The following is a 25,515-nucleotide window of genomic DNA, read 5'->3' as shown; positions in this document are numbered from 1 at the left end:
TCAGATAAAAGGGATATGAAATATCAATCAACCAATGGGAGTACAGAATTGGTAATGCTTGATCATGTCGGCTTTTTTTATGTTCAAGATCCTTCAGTTTTTGTTTGTAAGGCCCAATGCTGTGACTGCATTGAAAAAGCCGGGTAATGTAGCCACAAAGCGGAGTATTGAGCACTATAGGATCACGTTGAACTGCCTGGACAACAGGAATTTCTCTCGTTCCTCTGCACAGAAACTGCATACAAGTACTAATTAAAACTATTTTGTTGTTGTACTTTAGAATAATTGTGCGACTTTGGCTGTCAGTGTCCAAGTAGTACGCCGTGATCGTATAGTGGTTAGTACTCTGCGTTGTGGCTGCAGCAACCTCGGTTCGAATCCAAGTCATGGCAGTGTGGTTAAAGCAATGGGCTTGGCATTTTATCCAGTCATTGAAGTCTTGCTTTATTAACAACATTTCAACCATATCAGATAAAAGGGATATGAAATATCAATCAACCAATGGGAGTGCAGAATTAGTAATGCTTGAACATGTCGGCTTTTTTTTGTTAAAGTTCCTTCAGTTTTTGTTTGTAAGACCCAATGCTGTGACTCCAATGAAAAAGCCGGGTAATGTAGCCACAAAGTGGAGCATTGAGCAATGTAGGATCACGTTGAGCTGCCTGGACAACAGGAAATTCTCTAGTTCCTCTGCACAGAAACTGCACACAAGTACTAATTAAAACTATTTTGTTGTTGTACTTTAGAATAATTGTGGGGCATTGGCTGTCAGCGTCCAAGTATTACGCTGTGATCGTCTCGTGGTTCGTACTCCACGTTGTGGCCACTGCAACCTTTGTTCGAATATGCGTCACGGCAGTGCGGATAAAGAAATGAGACGGAAATGGGCCTGGCATTTTATTCAGTCATTGAAGTCTTGCTTTATGAACAACATTTCAACCATATCAGATAAAAGGGATATGAAATATCAATCAACCAATGGGAGTACAGAATTGGTAATGCTTCATCATGTCGGCTTTTTTTATGTTCAAGATCCTTCAGTTTTTGTTTGTAAGGCCCAATGCTGTGACTGCATTGAAAAAGCCGGTTAATGTAGCCACAAAGCGGAGTATTGAGCACTATAGGATCACGTTGAACTGCCTGGACAACAGGAATTTCTCTCGTTCCTCTGCACAGAAACTGCACACAAGTACTAATTAAAACTATTTTGTTGTTGCACTTTAGAATAATTGTGGGGCATTGGCTGTCAGCGTCCAAGTATTACGCTGTGATTGTCTTGTGGTTCGTACTCTACGTTGTGGCCACAGCAACCTTTGTTCGAATATGCGTCACGGCAGTGCGGATAAAGAAATGAGACGGCAATGGGCCTGGCATTTTATTCAGTCATTGAAGTCTTGCTTTATGAACAACATTTCAACCATATCAGATAAAAGGGATATGAAATATCAATCAACCAATGGGAGTACAGAATTGATAATGCTTGATCATGTCGGCTTTTTTTATGTTCAAGATCCTTCAGTTTTTGTTTGTAAGGCCCAATGCTGTGACTGCATTGAAAAAGCCGGTTAATGTAGCCACAAAGCGGAGTATTGAGCACTATAGGATCACGTTGAACTGCCTGGACAGCAGGAATTTCTCTCGTTCCTCTGCACAGAAACTGCACACAAGTACTAATTAAAACTATTTTGTTGTTGTACTTTAGAATAATTGTGGGGCATTTCTGTCAGCGTCCAAGTATTACGCTGTGATCGTGTTGTGGTTCGTACTCTACGTTGTGGCCACAGCAACCTTTGTTCGAATATGCGTCACGGCAGTGCGGAGAAAGAAATGAGACGGCAATGGGCCTGGCATTTTATTCAGTCATTGAAGTCTTGCTTTATGAACAACATTTCAACCATATCAGATAAAAGGGATATGAAATATCAATCAACCAATGGGAGTACAGAATTGGTAATGCTTGAACATGTCGGCTTTTTTTTGTTCAAGATCCTTCAGTTTTTGTTTGTAAGGCCCAATGCTGTGACTGCATTGAAAAAGCCGGTTAATGTAGCCACAAAGCGGAGTATTGAGCACTATAGGATCACGTTGAGCTGCCTGGACAACAGGAATTTCTCTCGTTCCTCTGCACAGAAACTGCATACAAGTACTAATTAAAACTATTTTGTTGTTGTATTTTAGAATAATTGTGCGACTTTGGCTGTCAGTGTCCAAGTAGTACGCCGTGATCGTATAGTGGTTCGTACTCTGCGTTGTGGCTGCAGCAATCTTGGTTCGAATCTAAGTCACGGCAGTGTGGTTAAAGCAATGGGTTTGGCATTTTATTCAGTCATTGAAGTCTTACTTTATTAACAACATTTCAACCATATCAGATAAAAGGGATATGAAATATCAATCAACCAATGGGAGTACCCAATTCGTAATGCTTGAACATGTCGGCTTTTTTTTGTTCAAGATCCTTCAGTTTTTGTTTGTAAGGCCCAATGCTGTGACTGCATTGAAAAAGCCGGTTAATGTAGCCACAATGCGGAGTATTGAGCACTATAGGATCACGTTGAGCTGCCTGGACAACAGGAATTTCTCTCGTTCCTCTGCACAGAAACTGCATACAAGTACTGATTAAAACTATTTTGTTGTTGTACTTTAGAATAATTGTGCAACTTTGGCTGTCAGTGTCCAAGTAGTACGCCGTGATCATATAGTGGTTAGTACTCTGCGTTGTGGCTGCAGCAACCTAGGTTCGAATCCGAGTCATGGCAGTATGGATAAAGCAATGGGCTTGGCATTTTATTCAGTCATTGAAGTCTTGCTTTATTAACAACATTTTAACCATAATCAGATAAAAGGGATATGAAATATCAATCAACCAATGGGAGTACAGAATTAGTAATGCTTGAACATGTCGGCTTTTTTTTGTTCAAGATCCTTCAGTTTTTGTTTGTAAGGCCCAATGCTGTGACTGCATTGAAAAAGCCGGTTAATGTAGCCACAAAGTGGAGTATTGAGCACTATAGGATCACGTTGAGCTGCCTGGACAACAGGAATTTCTCTCGTTCCTCTGCACAGAAACTGCATACAAGTACTGATTAAAACTATTTTGTTGTTGTACTTTAGAATAATTGTGCAACTTTGGCTGACAGTGTCCAAGTAGTAAGCCGTGATCGTAAAGTGGTTAGTACTCTGCGTTGTGGCTGCAGCAACCCCGGTTAGAATCTGAGTCACGGCAGTGTGGATAAAGCAATGGGCTTGGCATTTTATTCAGTCATTGAAGTCTTGCTTTATTAACAACATTTCAACCATATCAGATAAAAGGGATATGAAATATCAATCAACCAATGGGAGTACAGAATTAGTAATGCTTGAACATGTCGGCTTTTTTTGTTGAAGTTCCTTCAGTTTTTGCTTGTAAGGCCCAATGCTGTGACTGCATTGAAAAAGCCGGTTAATGTAGCCACAAAGCGGAGTATTGAGCACGATAGGATCACGTTGAGCTGCCTGGACAACAGAAATTTCTCTTGTTCCTCTGCACAGAAACTGCATACAAGTACTAATTAAAACTATTTTGTTGTTGTACTTTAGAATAATTGTGCAACTTTGGCTGTCAGTGTCCAAGTAGTACGCTGTGATCGTATAGTGGTTAGTACTCTGCGTTGTGGCCGCAGCAACCTCGGTTCGAATCCGAGTCACGGCAGTGTGGATAAAGCAATGGGCTTGGCATTTTATTCAGTCATTGAAGTCTTGCTTTATTAACAACATTTCAACCATATCAGATAAAAGGGATATGAAATATCAATCAACCAATGGGAGTACCCAATTCGTAATGCTTGAACATGTCGGCTTTTTTTTGTTCAAGATCCTTCAGTTTTTGTTTGTAAGGCCCATGCTGTGACTGCATTGAAAAAGCCGGTTAATGTAGCCACAAAGCGGAGTATTGAGCACTATAGGATCACGTTGAGCTGCCTGGACAACAGGAATTTCTCTCGTTCCTCTGCACAGAAACTGCATACAAGTACTGATTAAAACTATTTTGTTGTTGTACTTTAGAATAATTGTGCAACTTTGGCTGTCAGTGTCCAAGTAGTACGCCGTGATCGTATAGTGGTTAGTACTCTGCGTTGTGGCTGCAGCAACCTCGGTTCGAATCCGAGTCACGGCAGTATGGAGAAAGCAATGGGCTTGGCATTTTATTCAGTCATTGAAGTCTTGCTTTATTAACAACATTTTAACCATATCAGATAAAAGGGATATGAAATATCAATCAACCAATGGGAGTACAGAATTAGTAATGCTTGAACATGTCGGCTTTTTTTTGTTCAAGATCCTTCAGTTTTTGTTTGTAAGGCCCAATGCTGTGACTGCATTGAAAAAGCCGGTTAATGTAGCCACAAAGCGGAGTATTGAGCACGATAGGATCACGTTGAGCTGCCTGGACAACAGAAATTTCTCTTGTTCCTCTGCACAGAAACTGAATACAAGTACTGATTAAAACTATTTTGTTGTTGTACTTTAGAATAATTGTGCGACTTTGGCTGACAGTGTCCAAGTAGTACGCCGTGATCGTAAAGTGGTTAGTACTCTGCGTTGTGGCTGCAGCAACCCCGGTTAGAATCTGAGTCACGGCAGTGTGGATAAAGCAATGGGCTTGGCATTTTATTCAGTCATTGAAGTCTTGCTTTATTAACAACATTTCAACCATATCAGATAAAAGGGATATGAAATATCAATCAACCAATGGGAGTACAGAATTAGTAATGCTTGAACATGTCGGCTTTTTTTGTTGAAGTTCCTTCAGTTTTTGCTTGTAAGGCCCAATGTCGTGACTGCATTGAAAAAGCTGGGTAATCTAGCCACAAAGTGGAGTATTGAGCAATATAGGATCACGTTGAGCTGCCTGGACAACAGAAATTTCTCTTGTTCCTCTGCACAGAAACTGAATACAAGTACTAATTAAAACTATTTTGTTGTTGTACTTTAGAATAATTGTGCAACTTTGGCTGTCAGTGTCCAAGTAGTACGCCGTGATCGTATAGTGGTTAGTACTCTGCGTTGTGGCCGCAGCAACCTCGGTTCGAATCCGAGTCACGGCAGTGTGGATAAAGCAATGGGCTTGGCATTTTATTCAGTCATTGAAGTCTTGCTTTATTAACAACATTTCAACCATATCAGATAAAAGGGATATGAAATATCAATCAACCAATGGGAATACAGAATTAGTAATGCTTGAACATGTCGGCTTTTTTTTGTTGAAGTTGCTTCAGTTTTTGTTTGTAAGACCCAATGCTGTGACTCCAATGAAAAAGCCGGGTAATGTAGCCACAAAGTGGAGTATTGAGCAATATAGGATCACGTTAAGCTGCCTGGACAACAGGAAATTCTCTCGTCCCTCTGCACAGAAACTGCATACAAGTACTAATTAAAACTATTTTGTTGTTGTACTTTAGAATAATTGTGGGGCATTGGCTGTCAGCGTCCAAGTATTACGCTGTGATCGTCTTGTGGTTCGTACTCTACGTTGTGGCCACAGCAACCTTTGTTCGAATATGCGTCACGGCAGTGCGGATAAAGAAATGAGACGGCAATGGGCCTGGCATTTTATTCAGTCATTGAAGTCTTGCTTTATGAACAACATTTCAACCATATCAGATAAAAGGGATATGAAATATCAATCAACCAATGGGAGTACAGAATTGGTAATGCTTGATCATGTCGGCTTTTTTTATGTTCAAGATCCTTCAGTTTTTGTTTGTAAGGCCCAATGCTGTGACTGCATTGAAAAAGCCGGTTAATGTAGCCACAAAGCGGAGTATTGAGCACTATAGGATCACGTTGAACTGCCTGGACAACAGGAATTTCTCTCGTTCCTCTGCACAGAAACTGCATACAAGTACTAATTAAAACTATTTTGTTGTTGTACTTTAGAATAATTGTGCGACTTTGGCTGTCAGTGTCCAAGTAGTACGCCGTGATCGTATAGTGGTTAGTACTCTACGTTGTGGCTGCAGCAACCTCGGTTTGAATCCAAGTCACGGCAGTGTGGTTAAAGCAATGGGCTTGGCATTTTATCCAGTCATTGAAGTCTTGCTTTATTAACAACATTTCAACCATATCAGATAAAAGGGATATGAAATATCAATCAACCAATGGGAGTGCAGAATTAGTAATGCTTGAACATGTCGGCTTTTTTTTGTTAAAGTTCCTTCAGTTTTTGTTTGTAAGACCCAATGCTGTGACTCCAATGAAAAAGCCGGGTAATGTAGCCACAAAGTGGAGCATTGAGCAATGTAGGATCACGTTGAGCTGCCTGGACAACAGGAAATTCTCTAGTTCCTCTGCACAGAAACTGCACACAAGTACTAATTAAAACTATTTTGTTGTTGTACTTTAGAATAATTGTGGGGCATTGGCTGTCAGCGTCCAAGTATTACGCTGTGATCGTCTCGTGGTTCGTACTCCACGTTGTGGCCACTGCAACCTTTGTTCGAATATGCGTCACGGCAGTGCGGATAAAGAAATGAGACGGAAATGGGCCTGGCATTTTATTCAGTCATTGAAGTCTTGCTTTATGAACAACATTTCAACCATATCAGATAAAAGGGATATGAAATATCAATCAACCAATGGGAGTACAGAATTGGTAATGCTTGATCATGTCGGCTTTTTTTATGTTCAAGATCCTTCAGTTTTTGTTTGTAAGGCCCAATGCTGTGACTGCATTGAAAAAGCCGGTTAATGTAGCCACAAAGCGGAGTATTGAGCACTATAGGATCACGTTGAACTGCCTGGACAACAGGAATTTCTCTCGTTCCTCTGCACAGAAACTGCACACAAGTACTAATTAAAACTATTTTGTTGTTGTACTTTAGAATAATTGTGCGACTTTGGCTGTCAGTGTCCAAGTAGTACGCCGTGATCGTATAGTGGTTAGTACTCTGCGTTGTGGCTGCAGCAACCTCGGTTCGAATCCGAGTCACGGCAGTGTGGTTAAAGCAATGGGCTTGGCATTTTATCCAGTCATTGAAGTCTTGCTTTATTAACAACATTTCAACCATATCAGATAAAAGGGATATGAAATATCAATCAACCAATGGGAGTGCAGAATTAGTAATGCTTGAACATGTCGGCTTTTTTTTGTTAAAGTTCCTTCAGTTTTTGTTTGTAAGGCCCAATGCTGTGACTCCAATGAAAAAGCCGGGTAATGTAGCCACAAAGTGGAGTATTGAGCAATATAGGATCACGTTAAGCTGCCTGGACAACAGGAAATTCTCTCGTCCCTCTGCACAGAAACTGCATACAAGTACTAATTAAAACTATTTTGTTGTTGCACTTTAGAATAATTGTGGGGCATTGGCTGTCAGCGTCCAAGTATTACGCTGTGATTGTCTTGTGGTTCGTACTCTACGTTGTGGCCACAGCAACCTTTGTTCGAATATGCGTCACGGCAGTGCGGATAAAGAAATGAGACGGCAATGGGCCTGGCATTTTATTCAGTCATTGAAGTCTTGCTTTATGAACAACATTTCAACCATATCAGATAAAAGGGATATGAAATATCAATCAACCAATGGGAGTACAGAATTGATAATGCTTGATCATGTCGGCTTTTTTTATGTTCAAGATCCTTCAGTTTTTGTTTGTAAGGCCCAATGCTGTGACTGCATTGAAAAAGCCGGTTAATGTAGCCACAAAGCGGAGTATTGAGCACTATAGGATCACGTTGAACTGCCTGGACAGCAGGAATTTCTCTCGTTCCTCTGCACAGAAACTGCACACAAGTACTAATTAAAACTATTTTGTTGTTGTACTTTAGAATAATTGTGCGAATTTGGCTGTCAGTGTCCAAGTAGTACGCCGTGATCGTATAGTGGTTAGTACTCTGCGTTGTGGCTGCAGCAACCTCGGTTCGAATCCGAGTCACGGCAGTGTGGTTAAAGCAATGGGCTTGGCATTTTATCCAGTCATTGAAGTCTTGCTTTATTAACAACATTTCAACCATATCAGATAAAAGGGATATGAAATATCAATCAACCAATGGGAGTGCAGAATTAGTAATGCTTGAACATGTCGGCTTTTTTTTGTTAAAGTTCCTTCAGTTTTTGTTTGTAAGGCCCAATGCTGTGACTCCAATGAAAAAGCCGGGTAATGTAGCCACAAAGTGGAGTATTGAGCAATATAGGATCACGTTAAGCTGCCTGGACAACAGGAAATTCTCTCGTCCCTCTGCACAGAAACTGCATACAAGTACTAATTAAAACTATTTTGTTGTTGTACTTTAGAATAATTGTGGGGCATTGGCTGTCAGCGTCCAAGTATTACGCTGTGATCGTCTTGTGGTTCGTACTCTACGTTGTGGCCACAGCAACCTTTGTTCGAATATGCGTCACGGCAGTGCGGATAAAGAAATGAGACGGCAATGGGCCTGGCATTTTATTCAGTCATTGAAGTCTTGCTTTATGAACAACATTTCAACCATATCAGATAAAAGGGATATGAAATATCAATCAACCAATGGGAGTACAGAATTGGTAATGCTTGATCATGTCGGCTTTTTTTATGTTCAAGATCCTTCAGTTTTTGTTTGTAAGGCCCAATGCTGTGACTGCATTGAAAAAGCCGGTTAATGTAGCCACAAAGCGGAGTATTGAGCACTATAGGATCACGTTGAACTGCCTGGACAACAGGAATTTCTCTCGTTCCTCTGCACAGAAACTGCATACAAGTACTAATTAAAACTATTTTGTTGTTGTACTTTAGAATAATTGTGCGACTTTGGCTGTCAGTGTCCAAGTAGTACGCCGTGATCGTATAGTGGTTAGTACTCTGCGTTGTGGCTGCAGCAACCTCGGTTTGAATCCAAGTCACGGCAGTGTGGTTAAAGCAATGGGCTTGGCATTTTATCCAGTCATTGAAGTCTTGCTTTATTAACAACATTTCAACCATATCAGATAAAAGGGATATGAAATATCAATCAACCAATGGGAGTGCAGAATTAGTAATGCTTGAACATGTCGGCTTTTTTTTGTTAAAGTTCCTTCAGTTTTTGTTTGTAAGACCCAATGCTGTGACTCCAATGAAAAAGCCGGGTAATGTAGCCACAAAGTGGAGCATTGAGCAATGTAGGATCACGTTGAGCTGCCTGGACAACAGGAATTTCTCTCGTTCCTCTGCACAGAAACTGCATACAAGTACTAATTAAAACTATTTTGTTGTTGTACTTTAGAATAATTGTGCGACTTTGGCTGTCAGTGTCCAAGTAGTACGCCGTGATCGTATAGTGGTTCGTACTCTGCGTTGTGGCTGCAGCAGTCTTGGTTCGAATCTGAGTCACGGCAGTGTGGTTAAAGCAATGGGTTTGGCATTTTATTCAGTCATTGAAGTCTTATTTTATTAACAACATTTCAACCATATCAGATAAAAGGGATATGAAATATCAATCAACCAATGGGAGTACAGAATTGATAATGCTTGATCATGTCGGCTTTTTTTATGTTCAAGATCCTTCAGTTTTTGTTTGTAAGGCCCAATGCTGTGACTGCATTGAAAAAGCCGGTTAATGTAGCCACAAAGCGGAGTATTGAGCACTATAGGATCACGTTGAACTGCCTGGACAGCAGGAATTTCTCTCGTTCCTCTGCACAGAAACTGCACACAAGTACTAATTAAAACTATTTTGTTGTTGTACTTTAGAATAATTGTGCGAATTTGGCTGTCAGTGTCCAAGTAGTACGCCGTGATCGTATAGTGGTTAGTACTCTGCGTTGTGGCTGCAGCAACCTCGGTTCGAATCCGAGTCACGGCAGTGTGGTTAAAGCAATGGGCTTGGCATTTTATCCAGTCATTGAAGTCTTGCTTTATTAACAACATTTCAACCATATCAGATAAAAGGGATATGAAATATCAATCAACCAATGGGAGTGCAGAATTAGTAATGCTTGAACATGTCGGCTTTTTTTTGTTAAAGTTCCTTCAGTTTTTGTTTGTAAGGCCCAATGCTGTGACTCCAATGAAAAAGCCGGGTAATGTAGCCACAAAGTGGAGTATTGAGCAATATAGGATCACGTTAAGCTGCCTGGACAACAGGAAATTCTCTCGTCCCTCTGCACAGAAACTGCATACAAGTACTAATTAAAACTATTTTGTTGTTGTACTTTAGAATAATTGTGGGGCATTGGCTGTCAGCGTCCAAGTATTACGCTGTGATCGTCTTGTGGTTCGTACTCTACGTTGTGGCCACAGCAACCTTTGTTCGAATATGCGTCACGGCAGTGCGGATAAAGAAATGAGACGGCAATGGGCCTGGCATTTTATTCAGTCATTGAAGTCTTGCTTTATGAACAACATTTCAACCATATCAGATAAAAGGGATATGAAATATCAATCAACCAATGGGAGTACAGAATTGGTAATGCTTGATCATGTCGGCTTTTTTTATGTTCAAGATCCTTCAGTTTTTGTTTGTAAGGCCCAATGCTGTGACTGCATTGAAAAAGCCGGTTAATGTAGCCACAAAGCGGAGTATTGAGCACTATAGGATCACGTTGAACTGCCTGGACAACAGGAATTTCTCTCGTTCCTCTGCACAGAAACTGCATACAAGTACTAATTAAAACTATTTTGTTGTTGTACTTTAGAATAATTGTGCGACTTTGGCTGTCAGTGTCCAAGTAGTACGCCGTGATCGTATAGTGGTTAGTACTCTGCGTTGTGGCTGCAGCAACCTCGGTTTGAATCCAAGTCACGGCAGTGTGGTTAAAGCAATGGGCTTGGCATTTTATCCAGTCATTGAAGTCTTGCTTTATTAACAACATTTCAACCATATCAGATAAAAGGGATATGAAATATCAATCAACCAATGGGAGTACAGAATTAGTAATGCTTGAACATGTCGGCTTTTTTTTGTTGAAGTTCCTTCAGTTTTTGTTTGTAAGACCCAATGCTGTGACTCCAATGAAAAAGCCGGGTAATGTAGCCACAAAGTGGAGCATTGAGCAATATAGGATCACGTTGAGCTGCCTGGACAACAGGAAATTCTCTAGTTCCTCTGCACAGAAACTGCACACAAGTACTAATTAAAACTATTTTGTTGTTGTACTTTAGAATAATTGTGGGGCATTGGCTGTCAGCGTCCAAGTATTACGCTGTGATCGTCTCGTGGTTAGTACTCTCCGTTGTGGCCACAGCAACCTTGGTTTGAATATGCGTCACGGCAGTGCGGATAAAGAAATGAGACGGCAATGGGCCTGAAATTTTATTCAGTCATTGAAGTCTTGCTTTATTCACAACATTTCAACCATATCAGATAAAAGGGATATGAAATATCAATCAACCAATGGGAGTACCCAATTGGTAATGCTTGAACATGTCGGCTTTTTTTTGTTCAAGATCCTTCAGTTTTTGTTTGTAAGGCCCAATGCTGTGACTGCATTGAAAAAAACGGTTAATTTATGCCACAAAGCGCAGTATTGAGCAATATAGGATCACGCTGAGCTGCCTGGACAACAGGAATTTCTCCAGTTCCTCTGCACAGAAACTGCATACAAGTACTAATTAAAACTATTTTGTTGTTGTACTTTAGAATAATTGTGGGGCATTGGCTGTCAGCGTCCAAGAATTACGCTGTGATCGTCTCGTGGTTAGTACTCTACGTTGTGGCCACAGCAACCTTGGTTCGAATACGCGACACAGCAGTGCGGATAAAGAAATGAGACGGCAATGGGCCTGGCATTTTATTCAGTCATTGAAGTCTTGCTTTATGAACAACATTTCAACCATATCAGACAAAAGGGATATGAAATATCAATCAACCAATGGGAGTACAGAATTAGTAATGCTTGAACATGTCGGCTTTTTTTTGTTCAAGATCCTTCAGTTTTTGTTTGCAAGGCCCAATGCTGTGACTGCATTGAAAAAGCCGGTTAATGTAGCCACAAAGCGGAGTATTGAGCACTATAGGATCACGTTGAGCTGCCTGGACAACAGGAATTTCTCTCGTTCCTCTGCACAGAAACTGCATACAAGTACTAATTAAAACTATTTTGTTGTTGTACTTTAGAATAATTGTGCAACTTTGGCTGTCAGTGTCCAAGTAGTACGCCGTGATCGTATAGTGGTTAGTACTCTGCGTTGTGGCCGCAGCAACCTCGGTTCGAATCCGAGTCACGGCAGTGTGGATAAAGTAATGGGCTTGGCATTTTATTCAGTCATTGAAGTCTTGCTTTATTAACAACATTTCAACCATATCAGATAAAAGGGATATGAAATATCAATCAACCAATGGGAATACAGAATTAGTAATGCTTGAACATGTCGGCTTTTTTTTGTTGAAGTTCCTTCAGTTTTTGTTTGTAAGACCCAATGCTGTGACTCCAATGAAAAAGCCGGGTAATGTAGCCACAAAGTGGAGCATTGAGCAATATAGGATCACGTTGAGCTGCCTGGACAACAGGAAATTCTCTAGTTCCTCTGCACAGAAACTGCACACAAGTACTAATTAAAACTATTTTGTTGTTGTACTTTAGAATAATTGTGGGGCATTGGCTGTCAGCGTCCAAGTATTACGCTGTGATCGTCTCGTGGTTAGTACTCTCCGTTGTGGCCACAGCAACCTTGGTTTGAATATGCGTCACGGCAGTGCGGATAAAGAAATGAGACGGCAATGGGCCTGAAATTTTATTCAGTCATTGAAGTCTTGCTTTATTCACAACATTTCAACCATATCAGATAAAAGGGATATGAAATATCAATCAACCAATGGGAGTACCCAATTGGTAATGCTTGAACATGTCGGCTTTTTTTTGTTCAAGATCCTTCAGTTTTTGTTTGTAAGGCCCAATGCTGTGACTGCATTGAAAAAGCCGGTTAATGCAGCCACAAAGCGCAGTATTGAGCAATATAGGATCACGCTGAGCTGCCTGGACAACAGGAATTTCTCCAGTTCCTCTGCACAGAAACTGCATACAAGTACTAATTAAAACTATTTTGTTGTTGTACTTTAGAATAATTGTGGGGCATTGGCTGTCAGCGTCCAAGAATTACGCTGTGATCGTCTCGTGGTTAGTACCCTACGTTGTGGCCACAGCAACCTTGGTTCGAATACGTGACACAGCAGTGCGGATAAAGAAATGAGACGGCAATGGGCCTGGCATTTTATTCAGTCATTGAAGTCTTGCTTTATGAACAACATTTCAACCATATCAGATAAAAGGGATATGAAATATCAATCAACCAATGGGAGTACAGAATTAGTAATGCTTGAACATGTCGGCTTTTTTTTGTTAAAGATCCTTCAGTTTTTGTTTGTAAGGCCCAATGCTGTGACTGCATTGAAAAAGCCGGTTAATGCAGCCACAAAGCGGAGTATTGAACACTATAGGATCACGTTGAGCTGCCTGGACAACAGGAATTTCTCGAGTTCCTCTGCACAGAAACTGAATACAAGTACTAATTAAAACTATTTTGTTGTTGTACTTTAGAATAATTGTGCAACTTTGGCTGTCAGTGTCCAAGTAGTACGCCGTGATCGTATAGTGGTTAGTACTCTGCGTTGTGGCCGCAGCAACCTTGGTTTGAATATGCGTCACGGCAGTGCGGATAAAGAAATGAGACGGCAATGGGCCTGAAATTTTATTCAGTCATTGAAGTCTTGCTTTATTCACAACATTTCAACCATATCAGATAAAAGGGATATGAAATATCAATCAACCAATGGGAGTACCCAATTGGTAATGCTTGAACATGTCGGCTTTTTTTTGTTCAAGATCCTTCAGTTTTTGTTTGTAAGGCCCAATGCTGTGACTGCATTGAAAAAAACGGTTAATTTATGCCACAAAGCGCAGTATTGAGCAATATAGGATCACGCTGAGCTGCCTGGACAACAGGAATTTCTCCAGTTCCTCTGCACAGAAACTGCATACAAGTACTAATTAAAACTATTTTGTTGTTGTACTTTAGAATAATTGTGCAACTTTGGCTGTCAGTGTCCAAGTAGTACGCCGTGATCGTATAGTGGTTAGTACTCTGCGTTGTGGCCGCAGCAACCTCGGTTCGAATCTGAGTCACGGCAGTGTGGATGAAGCAATGGGCTTGGCATTTTATTCAGTCATTGAAGTCTTGCTTTATTAACAACATTTCAACCATATCAGATAAAAGGGATATGAAATATCAATCAACCAATGGGAGTACAGAATTAGTAATGCTTGAACATGTCGGCTTTTTTTTGTTGAAGTTCCTTCAGTGTTTGTTTGTAAGACCCAATGCTGTGACTCCAATGAAAAAGCCGGGTAATGTAGCCATAAAGTGGAGTATTGAGCAATATAGAATCACGTTGAGCTGCCTGGACAACAGGAAATTCTCTAGTTCCTCTGCACAGAAACTGCACACAAGTACTAATTAAAACTATTTTGTTGTTGTACTTTAGAATAATTGTGGGGCATTGGCTGTCAGCGTCCAAGTATTACGCTGTGATCGTCTCGTGGTTAGTACTCTACGTTGTGGCCACAGCAACCTTTGTTCGAATATGCGTCACGGCAGTGCGGATAAAGAAATGAGACGGCAATGGGCCTGGCATTTTATTCAGTCATTGAAGTCTTGCTTTATGAACAACATTTCAACCATATCAGATAAAAGGGATATGAAATATCAATCAACCAATGGGAGTACAGAATTGGTAATGCTTGAACATGTCGGCTTTTTTTTGTTCAAGATCCTTCAGTTTTTGTTTGCAAGGCCCAATGCTGTGACTGCATTGAAAAAGCCGGTTAATGTAGCCACAAAGCGGAGTATTGAGCACTATAGGATCACGTTGAGCTGCCTGGACAACAGGAATTTCTCTCGTTCCTCTGCACAGAAACTGCATACAAGTACTAATTAAAACTATTTTGTTGTTGTACTTTAGAATAATTGTGCAACTTTGGCTGTCAGTGTCCAAGTAGTACGCCGTGATCGTATAGTGGTTAGTACTCTGCGTTGTGGCCGCAGCAACCTCGGTTCGAATCCGAGTCACGGCAGTGTGGATGAAGCAATGGGCTTGGCATTTTATTCAGTCATTGAAGTCTTGCTTTATTAACAACATTTCAACCATATCAGATAAAAGGGATATGAAATATCAATCAACCAATGGGAGTACAGAATTAGTAATGCTTGAACATGTCGGCTTTTTTTTGTTGAAGTTCCTTCAGTTTTTGTTTGTAAGACCCAATGCTGTGACTCCAATGAAAAAGCCGGGTAATGTAGCCACAAAGTGGAGTATTGAGCAATATAGAATCACGTTGAGCTGCCTGGACAACAGGAAATTCTCTAGTTCCTCTGCACAGAAACTGCACACAAGTACTAATTAAAACTATTTTGTTGTTGTACTTTAGAATAATTGTGGGGCATTGGCTGTCAGCGTCCAAGTATTACGCTGTGATCGTCTCGTGGTTAGTACTCTACGTTGTGGCCACAGCAACCTTTGTTCGAATATGCGTCACGGCAGTGCGGATAAAGAAATGAGACGGCAATGGGCCTGGCATTTTATTCAGTCATTGAAGTCTTGCTTTATGAACAACATTTCAACCATATCAGATAAAAGGGATATGAAATATCAATCAACCAATGGGAGTACAGAATTGGTAATGCTTGAACATGTCGGCTTTTTTTTGTTCAAGATCCTTCAGTTTTTGTTTGCAAGGCCCAATGCTGTGACTGCATTGAAAAAGCCGGTTAATGTAGCCACAAAGCGGAGTATTGAGCACTATAGGATCACGTTGAGCTGCCTGGACAACAGGAATTTCTCTCGTTCCTCTGCACAGAAACTGCATACAAGTACTAATTAAAACTATCTTGTTGTTGTACTTTAGAATAATTGTGCAACTTTGGCTGTCAGTGTCCAAGTAGTACGCCGTGATCGTATAATGGTTAGTACTCTGCGTTGTGGCCGCAGCAACCTCGGTTCGAATCCGAGTCACGGCAGTGTGGATAAAGCAATGGGCTTGGCATTTTATTCAGTCATTGAAGTCTTGCTTTATTAACAACATTTCAACCATATCAGATAAAAGGGATATGAAATATCAATCAACCAATGGGAATACAGAATTAGTAATGCTTGAACATGTCGGCTTTTTTTTGTTGAAGTTCCTTCAGTTTTTGTTTGTAAGACCCAATGCTGTGACTCCAATGAAAAAGCCGGGTAATGTAGCCACAAAGTGGAGCATTGAGCAATATAGGATCACGTTGAGCTGCCTGGACAACAGGAAATTCTCTAGTTCCTCTGCACAGAAACTGCACACAAGTACTAATTAAAACTATTTTGTTGTTGTACTTTAGAATAATTGTGGGGCATTGGCTGTCAGCGTCCAAGTATTACGCTGTGATCGTCTCGTGGTTAGTACTCTCCGTTGTGGCCACAGCAACCTTGGTTTGAATATGCGTCACGGCAGTGCGGATAAAGAAATGAGACGGCAATGGGCCTGAAATTTTATTCAGTCATTGAAGTCTTGCTTTATTCACAACATTTCAACCATATCAGATAAAAGGGATATGAAATATCAATCAACCAATGGGAGTACCCAATTGGTAATGCTTGAACATGTCGGCTTTTTTTTGTTCAAGATCCTTCAGTTTTTGTTTGTAAGGCCCAATGCTGTGACTGCATTGAAAAAAACGGTTAATTTATGCCACAAAGCGCAGTATTGAGCAATATAGGATCACGCTGAGCTGCCTGGACAACAGGAATTTCTCCAGTTCCTCTGCACAGAAACTGCATACAAGTACTAATTAAAACTATTTTGTTGTTGTACTTTAGAATAATTGTGGGGCATTGGCTGTCAGCGTCCAAGAATTACGCTGTGATCGTCTCGTGGTTAGTACTCTACGTTGTGGCCACAGCAACCTTGGTTCGAATACGCGTCACAGCAGTGCGGATAAAGAAATGAGACGGCAATGGGCCTGGCATTTTATTCAGTCATTGAAGTCTTGCTTTATGAACAACATTTCAACCATATCAGATAAAAGGGATATGAAATATCAATCAACCAATGGGAGTACAGAATTAGTAATGCTTGAACATGTCGGCTTTTTTTTGTTAAAGATCCTTCAGTTTTTGTTTGTAAGGCCCAATGCTGTGACTGCATTGAAAAAGCCGGTTAATGCAGCCACAAAGCGGAGTATTGAGCACTATAGGATCACGTTGAGCTGCCTGGACAACAGGAATTTCTCGAGTTCCTCTGCACAGAAACTGAATACAAGTACTAATTAAAACTATTTTGTTGTTGTACTTTAGAATAATTGTGCAACTTTGGCTGTCAGTGTCCAAGTAGTACGCCGTGATCGTATAGTGGTTAGTACTCTGTGTTGTGGCCGCAGCAACCTCGGTTCGAATCCGAGTCACGGCAGTGTGGATGAAGCAATGGGCTTGGCATTTTATTCAGTCATTGAAGTCTTGCTTTATTAACAACATTTCAACCATATCAGATAAAAGGGATATGAAATATCAATCAACCAATGGGAGTACAGAATTAGTAATGCTTGAACATGTCGGCTTTTTTTTGTTGAAGTTCCTTCAGTTTTTGTTTGTAAGACCCAATGCTGTGACTCCAATGAAAAAGCCGGGTAATGTAGCCACAAAGTGGAGTATTGAGCAATATAGGATCACGTTGAGCTGCCTGGACAACAGGAAATTCTCTAGTTCCTCTGCACAGAAACTGCACACAAGTACTAATTAAAACTATTTTGTTGTTGTACTTTAGAATAATTGTGGGGCATTGGCTGTCAGCGTCCAAGTATTACGCTGTGATCGTCTCGTGGTTAGTACTCTACGTTGTGGCCACAGCAACCTTTGTTCGAATATGCGTCACGGCAGTGCGGATAAAGAAATGAGACGGCAATGGGCCTGGCATTTTATTCAGTCATTGAAGTCTTGCTTTATGAACAACATTTCAACCATATCAGATAAAAGGGATATGAAATATCAATCAACCAATGGGAGTACAGAATTGGTAATGCTTGAACATGTCGGCTTTTTTTTGTTCAAGATCCTTCAGTTTTTGTTTGTAAGGCCCAATGCTGTGACTCCAATGAAAAAGCCGGGTAATGTAGCCACAAAGTGGAGTATTGAGCAATATAGGATCACGTTGAGCTGCATGGATAACAGGAAATTCTCTAGTTCCTCTGCACAGAAACTGCATACAAGTACTAATTAAAACTATTTTGTTGTTGTACTTTAGAATAATTGTGGGGCATTGGCTGTCAGCGTCCAAGTATTACGCTGTGATCGTCTCGTGGTTCGTACTCTACGTTGTGGCCACTGCAACCTTTGTTCGAATATGCGTCACGGCAGTGCGGATAAAGAAATGAGACGGCAATGGGCCTGGCATTTTATTCAGTCATTGAAGTCTTGCTTTATGAACAACATTTCAACCATATCAGATAAAAGGGATATGAAATATCAATCAACCAATGGGAGTACAGAATTGGTAATGCTTGAACATGTCGGCTTTTTTTTGTTCAAGATCCTTCAGTTTTTGCTTGTAAGGCCCAATGCTGTGACTGCATTGAAAAAGCCGGTTAATGTAGCCACAAACGGAGTATTGAGCACTATAGGATCACGTTGAACTGCCTGGACAACAGGAATTTCTCTCGTTCCTCTGCACAGAAACTGCACACAAGTACTAATTAAAACTATTTTGTTGTTGTACTTTAGAATAATTGTGCGACTTTGGCTGTTAGTGTCCAAGTAGTACGCCGTGATCGTATAGTGGTTAGTACTCTGCGTTGTGGCTGCAGCAACCTCGGTTCGAATCCGAGTCACGGCAGTGTGGTTAAAGCAATGGGCTTGGCATTTTATCCAGTCATTGAAGTCTTGCTTTATGAACAACATTTCAACCATATCAGATAAAAGGGATATGAAATATCAATCAACCAATGGGAGTACAGAATTGGTAATGCTTGAACATGTCGGCTTTTTTTTGTTCAAGATCCTTCAGTTTTTATTTGTAAGGCCCAATGCTGTGACTGCATTGAAAAAAGCCGGTTAATGTAGCCACAAAGCGGAGTATTGAGCACTATAGGATCACGTTGAGCTGCCTGGACAACAGGAATTTCTCTCGTTCCTCTGCACAGAAACTGCATACAAGTACTAATTAAAACTATTTTGTTGTTGTACTTTAGAATAATTGTGCGACTTTGGCTGTCAGTGTCCAAGTCGTACGCTGTGATCGTATAGTGGTTAGTACTCTGCGTTGTGGCCGCAGCAACCTCGGTTCGAATCTGAGTCACGGCAGTGTGGTTAAAGCAATGGGCTTGGCATTTTATTCAGTCATTGAAGTCTTGCTTCATTAACAACATTTCAACCATATCAGAGAAAAGGGATATGAAATATCAATCAACCAATGGGAGTGCAGAATTAATCATGCTTGAACATATCGGCTTTTGTTTGTTAAAGTTCCTTCAGTTTTTGTTTGTAAGGCCCAATGCTGTGACTCCAATGAAAAAGTCGGGTAATGTAGCCACAAAGTGGAGTATTGAGCAATATAGGATCACGTTGAGCTGCCTGGACAACAGGAATTTCTCGAGTTCCTCTGCACAGAAACTGAATACAAGTACTAATTAAAACTATTTTGTTGTTGTACTTTAGAATAATTGTGCAACTTTGGCTGTCAGTGTCCAAGTAGTACGCCGTGATCGTATAGTGGTTTGTACTCTGCGTTGTGGCCGCAGCAACCTCGGTTCGAATCTGAGTCACGGCAGTGTGGATGAAGCAATGGGCTTGGCATTTTATTCAGTCATTGAAGTCTTGCTTTATTAACAACATTTCAACCATATCAGATAAAAGGGATATGAAATATCAATCAACCAATGGGAGTACAGAATTAGTAATGCTTGAACATGTCGGCTTTTTTTTGTTGAAGTTCCTTCAGTTTTTGTTTGTAAGACCCAATGCTGTGACTCCAATGAAAAAGCCGGGTAATGTAGCCACAAAGTGGAGTATTGAACAATATAGGATCACGTTGAGCTGCCTGGACAACAGGAAATTCTCTAGTTCCTCTGCACAGAAACTGCACACAAGTACTAATTAAAACTATTTTGTTGTTGTACTTTAGAATAATTGTGGGGCATTGGCTGTCAGCGTCCAAGTATTACGCTGTGATCGTCTCGTGGTTAGTACTCTACGTTGTGGCCACAGCAACCTTTGTTCGAATATGCGTCACGGCAGTGCGGATAAAGAAATGAGACGGCAATGGGCCTGGCATTTTATTCAGTCATTGAAGTCTTGCTTTATGAACAACATTTCAACCATATCAGATAAAAGGGATATGAAATATCAATCAACCAATGGGAGTACAGAATTGGTAATGCTTGAACATGTCGGCTTTTTTTTGTTAAAGTTCCTTCAGTTTTTGTTTGTAAGGCCCAATGCTGTGACTCCAATGAAAAAGCCGGGTAATGTAGCCACAAAGTGGAGTATTGAGCAATATAGGATCACGTTGAGCTGCATGGACAACAGGAAATTCTCTAGTTCCTCTGCACAGAAACTGCATACAAGTACTAATTAAAACTATTTTGTTGTTGTACTTCAGAATAATTGTGGGGCATTGGCTGTCAGCGTCCAAGAATTACGCTGTGATCGTCTCGTGGTTAGTACTCTACGTTGTGGCCACAGCAACCTTGGTTCGAATACGCGACACAGCAGTGCGGATAAAGAAATGAGACGGCAATGGGCCTGGCATTTTATTCAGTCATTGAAGTCTTGCTTTATGAACAACATTTCAACCATATCAGATAAAAGGGATATGAAATATCAATCAACCAATGGGAGTACAGAATTAGTAATGCTTGAACATGTCGGCTTTTTTTTGTTAAAGATCCTTCAGTTTTTGTTTGTCAGGCCCAATGCTGTGACTGCATTGAAAAAGCCGGTTAATGCAGCCACAAAGCGGAGTATTGAACACTATAGGATAACGTTGAGCTGCCTGGACAACAGGAATTTCTCGAGTTCCTCTGCACAGAAACTGAATACAAGTACTAATTAAAACTATTTTGTTGTTGTACTTTAGAATAATTGTGCAACTTTGGCTGTCAGTGTCCAATTAGTACGCCGTGATCGTATAGTGGTTAGTACTCTGCGTTGTGGCCGCAGCAACTTCGGTTCGAATCCGAGTCACGGCAGTGTGGATAAAGCAATGGGCTTGGCATTTTATTCAGTCATTGAAGTCTTGCTTTATTAACAACATTTCAACCATATCAGATAAAAGGGATATGAAATATCAATCAACCAATGGGAATACAGAATTAGTAATGCTTGAACATGTCGGCTTTTTTTTGTTGAAGTTCCTTCAGTTTTTGTTTGTAAGACCCAATGCTGTGACTCCAATGAAAAAGCCGGGTAATGTAGCCACAAAGTGGAGCATTGAGCAATATAGGATCACGTTGAGCTGCCTGGACAACAGGAAATTCTCTAGTTCCTCTGCACAGAAACTGCACACAAGTACTAATTAAAACTATTTTGTTGTTGTACTTTAGAATAATTGTGGGGCATTGGCTGTCAGCGTCCAAGTATTACGCTGTGATCGTCTCGTGGTTAGTACTCTCCGTTGTGGCCACAGCAACCTTGGTTTGAATATGCGTCACGGCAGTGCGGATAAAGAAATGAGACGGCAATGGGCCTGAAATTTTATTCAGTCATTGAAGTCTTGCTTTATTCACAACATTTCAACCATATCAGATAAAAGGGATATGAAATATCAATCAACCAATGGGAGTACCCAATTGGTAATGCTTGAACATGTCGGCTTTTTTTTGTTCAAGATCCTTCAGTTTTTGTTTGTAAGGCCCAATGCTGTGACTGCATTGAAAAAAACGGTTAATTTATGCCACAAAGCGCAGTATTGAGCAATATAGGATCACGCTGAGCTGCCTGGACAACAGGAATTTCTCCAGTTCCTCTGCACAGAAACTGCATACAAGTACTAATTAAAACTATTTTGTTGTTGTACTTTAGAATAATTGTGGGGCATTGGCTGTCAGCGTCCAAGAATTACGCTGTGATCGTCTCGTGGTTAGTACTCTACGTTGTGGCCACAGCAACCTTGGTTCGAATACGCGACACAGCAGTGCGGATAAAGAAATGAGACGGCAATGGGCCTGGCATTTTATTCAGTCATTGAAGTCTTGCTTTATGAACAACATTTCAACCATATCAGATAAAAGGGATATGAAATATCAATCAACCAATGGGAGTACAGAATTAGTAATGCTTGAACATGTCGGCTTTTTTTTGTTAAAGATCCTTCAGTTTTTGTTTGTAAGGCCCAATGCTGTGACTGCATTGAAAAAGCCGGTTAATGCAGCCACAAAGCGGAGTATTGAACACTATAGGATCACGTTGAGCTGCCTGGACAACAGGAATTTCTCGAGTTCCTCTGCACAGAAACTGAATACAAGTACTAATTAAAACTATTTTGTTGTTGTACTTTAGAATAATTGTGCAACTTTGGCTGTCAGTGTCCAAGTAGTACGCCGTGATCGTATAGTGGTTAGTACTCTGCGTTGTGGCCGCAGCAACCTCGGTTCGAATCCGAGTCACGGCAGTGTGGAGGAAGCAATGGGCTTGGCATTTTATTCAGTCATTGAAGTCTTGCTTTATTAACAACATTTCAACCATATCAGATAAAAGGGATATGAAATATCAATCAACCAATGGGAATACAGAATTAGTAATGCTTGAACATGTCGGCTTTTTTTTGTTGAAGTTCCTTCAGTTTTTGTTTGTAAGACCCAATGCTGTGACTCCAATGAAAAAGCCGGGTAATGTAGCCACAAAGTGGAGCATTGAGCAATATAGGATCACGTTGAGCTGCCTGGACAACAGGAAATTCTCGAGTTCCTCTGCACAGAAACTGCACACAAGTACTAATTAAAACTATTTTGTTGTTGTACTTTAGAATAATTGTGGGGCATTGGCTGTCAGCGTCCAAGTATTACGCTGTGATCGTCTCGTGGTTAGTACTCTCCGTTGTGGCCACAGCAACCTTGGTTTGAATATGCGTCACGGCAGTGCGGATAAAGAAATGAGACGGCAATGGGCCTGAAATTTTATTCAGTCATTGAAGTCTTGCTTTATTCACAACATTTCAACCATATCAGATAAAAGGGATATGAAATATCAATCAACCAATGGGAGTACCCAATTGGTAATGCTTGAACATGTCGGCTTTTTTTTGTTCAAGATCCTTCAGTTTTTGTTTGTAAGGCCCAATGCTGTGACTGCATTGAAAAAAACGGTTAATTTATGCCACAAAGCGCAGTATTGAGCAATATAGGATCACGCTGAGCTGCCTGGACAACAGGAATTTCTCCAGTTCCTCTGCACAGAAACTGCATACAAGTACTAATTAAAACTATTTTGTTGTTGTACTTTAGAATAATTGTGGGGCATTGGCTGTCAGCGTCCAAGAATTACGCTGTGATCGTCTCGTGGTTAGTACTCTCCGTTGTGGCCACAGCAACCTTGGTTTGAATATGCGTCACGGCAGTGCGGATAAAGAAATGAGACGGCAATGGGCCTGAAATTTTATTCAGTCATTGAAGTCTTGCTTTATTCACAACATTTCAACCATATCAGATAAAAGGGATATGAAATATCAATCAACCAATGGGAGTACAGAATTAGTAATGCTTGAACATGTCGGCTTTTTTTTGTTAAAGATCCTTCAGTTTTTGTTTGTAAGGCCCAATGCTGTGACTGCATTGAAAAAGCCGGTTAATGCAGCCACAAAGCGGAGTATTGAGCACTATAGGATCACGTTGAGCTGCCTGGACAACAGGAATTTCTCTCGTTCCTCTGCACAGAAACTGAATACAAGTACTAATTAAAACTATTTTGTTGTTGTACTTTAGAATAATTGTGCAACTTTGGCTGTCAGTGTCCAAGTAGTACGCCGTGATCGTATAGTGGTTAGTACTCTGCGTTGTGGCCGCAGCAACCTCGGTTCGAATCCGAGTCACGGCAGTGTGGATGAAGCAATGGGCTTGGCATTTTATTCAGTCATTGAAGTCTTGCTTTATTAACAACATTTCAACCATATCAGATAAAAGGGATATGAAATATCAATCAACCAATGGGAGTACAGAATTAGTAATGCTTGAACATGTCGGCTTTTTTTTGTTGAAGTTCCTTCAGTTTTTGTTTGTAAGACCCAATGCTGTGACTCCAATGAAAAAGCCGGGTAATGTAGCCACAAAGTGGAGTATTGAGCAATATAGAATCACGTTGAGCTGCCTGGACAACAGGAATTTCTCCAGTTCCTCTGCACAGAAACTGCACACAAGTACTAATTAAAACTATTTTGTTGTTGTACTTTAGAATAATTGTGGGGCATTGGCTGTCAGCGTCCAAGTATTACGCTGTGATCGTCTCGTGGTTAGTACTCTACGTTGTGGCCACAGCAACCTTTGTTCGAATATGCGTCACGGCAGTGCGGATAAAGAAATGAGACGGCAATGGGCCTGGCATTTTATTCAGTCATTGAAGTCTTGCTTTATGAACAACATTTCAACCGTATCAGATAAAAGGGATATGAAATATCAATCAACCAATGGGAGTACAGAATTGGTAATGCTTGAACATGTCGGCTTTTTTTTGTTCAAGATCCTTCAGTTTTTGTTTGCAAGGCCCAATGCTGTGACTGCATTGAAAAAGCCGGTTAATGTAGCCACAAAGCGGAGTATTGAGCACTATAGGATCACGTTGAGCTGCCTGGACAACAGGAATTTCTCTCGTTCCTCTGCACAGAAACTGCATACAAGTACTAATTAAAACTATTTTGTTGTTGTACTTTAGAATAATTGTGCAACTTTGGCTGTCAGTGTCCAAGTAGTACGCCGTGATCGTATAGTGGTTAGTACTCTGCGTTGTGGCCGCAGCAACCTCGGTTCGAATCCGAGTCACGGCAGTGTGGATAAAGCAATGGGCTTGGCATTTTATTCAGTCATTGAAGTCTTGCTTTATTAACAACATTTCAACCATATCAGATAAAAGGGATATGAAATATCAATCAACCAATGGGAATACAGAATTAGTAATGCTTGAACATGTCGGCTTTTTTTTGTTGAAGTTCCTTCAGTTTTTGTTTGTAAGACCCAATGCTGTGACTCCAATGAAAAAGCCGGGTAATGTTGCCACAAAGTGGAGCATTGAGCAATATAGGATCACGTTGAGCTGCCTGGACAACAGGAAATTCTCTAGTTCCTCTGCACAGAAACTGCACACAAGTACTAATTAAAACTATTTTGTTGTTGTACTTTAGAATAATTGTGGGGCATTGGCTGTCAGCGTCCAAGTATTACGCTGTGATCGTCTCGTGGTTAGTACTCTCCGTTGTGGCCACAGCAACCTTGGTTTGAATATGCGTCACGGCAGTGCGGATAAAGAAATGAGACGGCAATGGGCCTGAAATTTTATTCAGTCATTGAAGTCTTGCTTTATTCACAACATTTCAACCATATCAGATAAAAGGGATATGAAATATCAATCAACCAATGGGAGTA

At 40.7% G+C, this 25,515-nt stretch overlaps 1 protein-coding gene and 14 non-coding genes across 15 annotated transcripts in view; all 15 read left to right on the top strand.

The window, feature by feature from the left end:
- tex14 (testis expressed 14, intercellular bridge forming factor) overlaps positions 1-25,515 on the top strand; it is a 270,693-nt gene that overhangs the window by 101,186 nt on the left and 143,992 nt on the right. The window lies entirely within an intron of this gene.
- On the top strand, positions 3,617-3,688 carry trnah-gug (transfer RNA histidin (anticodon GUG)). Its single transcript has one exon. It is a non-coding gene; the product is annotated as a tRNA-His (tRNA).
- trnah-gug (transfer RNA histidin (anticodon GUG)) lies at positions 4,082-4,153 on the top strand. The gene has a single exon. It is a non-coding gene; the product is annotated as a tRNA-His (tRNA).
- trnah-gug (transfer RNA histidin (anticodon GUG)) lies at positions 5,013-5,084 on the top strand. The gene has a single exon. It is a non-coding gene; the product is annotated as a tRNA-His (tRNA).
- trnah-gug (transfer RNA histidin (anticodon GUG)) lies at positions 6,901-6,972 on the top strand. Its single transcript has one exon. It is a non-coding gene; the product is annotated as a tRNA-His (tRNA).
- On the top strand, positions 7,845-7,916 carry trnah-gug (transfer RNA histidin (anticodon GUG)). The gene has a single exon. It is a non-coding gene; the product is annotated as a tRNA-His (tRNA).
- On the top strand, positions 9,722-9,793 carry trnah-gug (transfer RNA histidin (anticodon GUG)). Its single transcript has one exon. It is a non-coding gene; the product is annotated as a tRNA-His (tRNA).
- trnah-gug (transfer RNA histidin (anticodon GUG)) lies at positions 12,087-12,158 on the top strand. Its single transcript has one exon. It is a non-coding gene; the product is annotated as a tRNA-His (tRNA).
- trnah-gug (transfer RNA histidin (anticodon GUG)) lies at positions 14,928-14,999 on the top strand. Its single transcript has one exon. It is a non-coding gene; the product is annotated as a tRNA-His (tRNA).
- Positions 15,871-15,942, top strand: trnah-gug (transfer RNA histidin (anticodon GUG)). The gene has a single exon. It is a non-coding gene; the product is annotated as a tRNA-His (tRNA).
- Positions 17,292-17,363, top strand: trnah-gug (transfer RNA histidin (anticodon GUG)). Its single transcript has one exon. It is a non-coding gene; the product is annotated as a tRNA-His (tRNA).
- trnah-gug (transfer RNA histidin (anticodon GUG)) lies at positions 18,711-18,782 on the top strand. Its single transcript has one exon. It is a non-coding gene; the product is annotated as a tRNA-His (tRNA).
- Positions 22,485-22,556, top strand: trnah-gug (transfer RNA histidin (anticodon GUG)). The gene has a single exon. It is a non-coding gene; the product is annotated as a tRNA-His (tRNA).
- Positions 23,906-23,977, top strand: trnah-gug (transfer RNA histidin (anticodon GUG)). Its single transcript has one exon. It is a non-coding gene; the product is annotated as a tRNA-His (tRNA).
- trnah-gug (transfer RNA histidin (anticodon GUG)) lies at positions 24,849-24,920 on the top strand. Its single transcript has one exon. It is a non-coding gene; the product is annotated as a tRNA-His (tRNA).

This window comes from Pristiophorus japonicus, chromosome 16, assembly GCF_044704955.1.
Source record: "Pristiophorus japonicus isolate sPriJap1 chromosome 16, sPriJap1.hap1, whole genome shotgun sequence".
NCBI lineage: Eukaryota > Metazoa > Chordata > Chondrichthyes > Pristiophoridae > Pristiophorus > Pristiophorus japonicus.
Note: the sequence above shows the minus strand (reverse complement) of the source record. Positions and strands in the feature narration are given on the sequence as shown.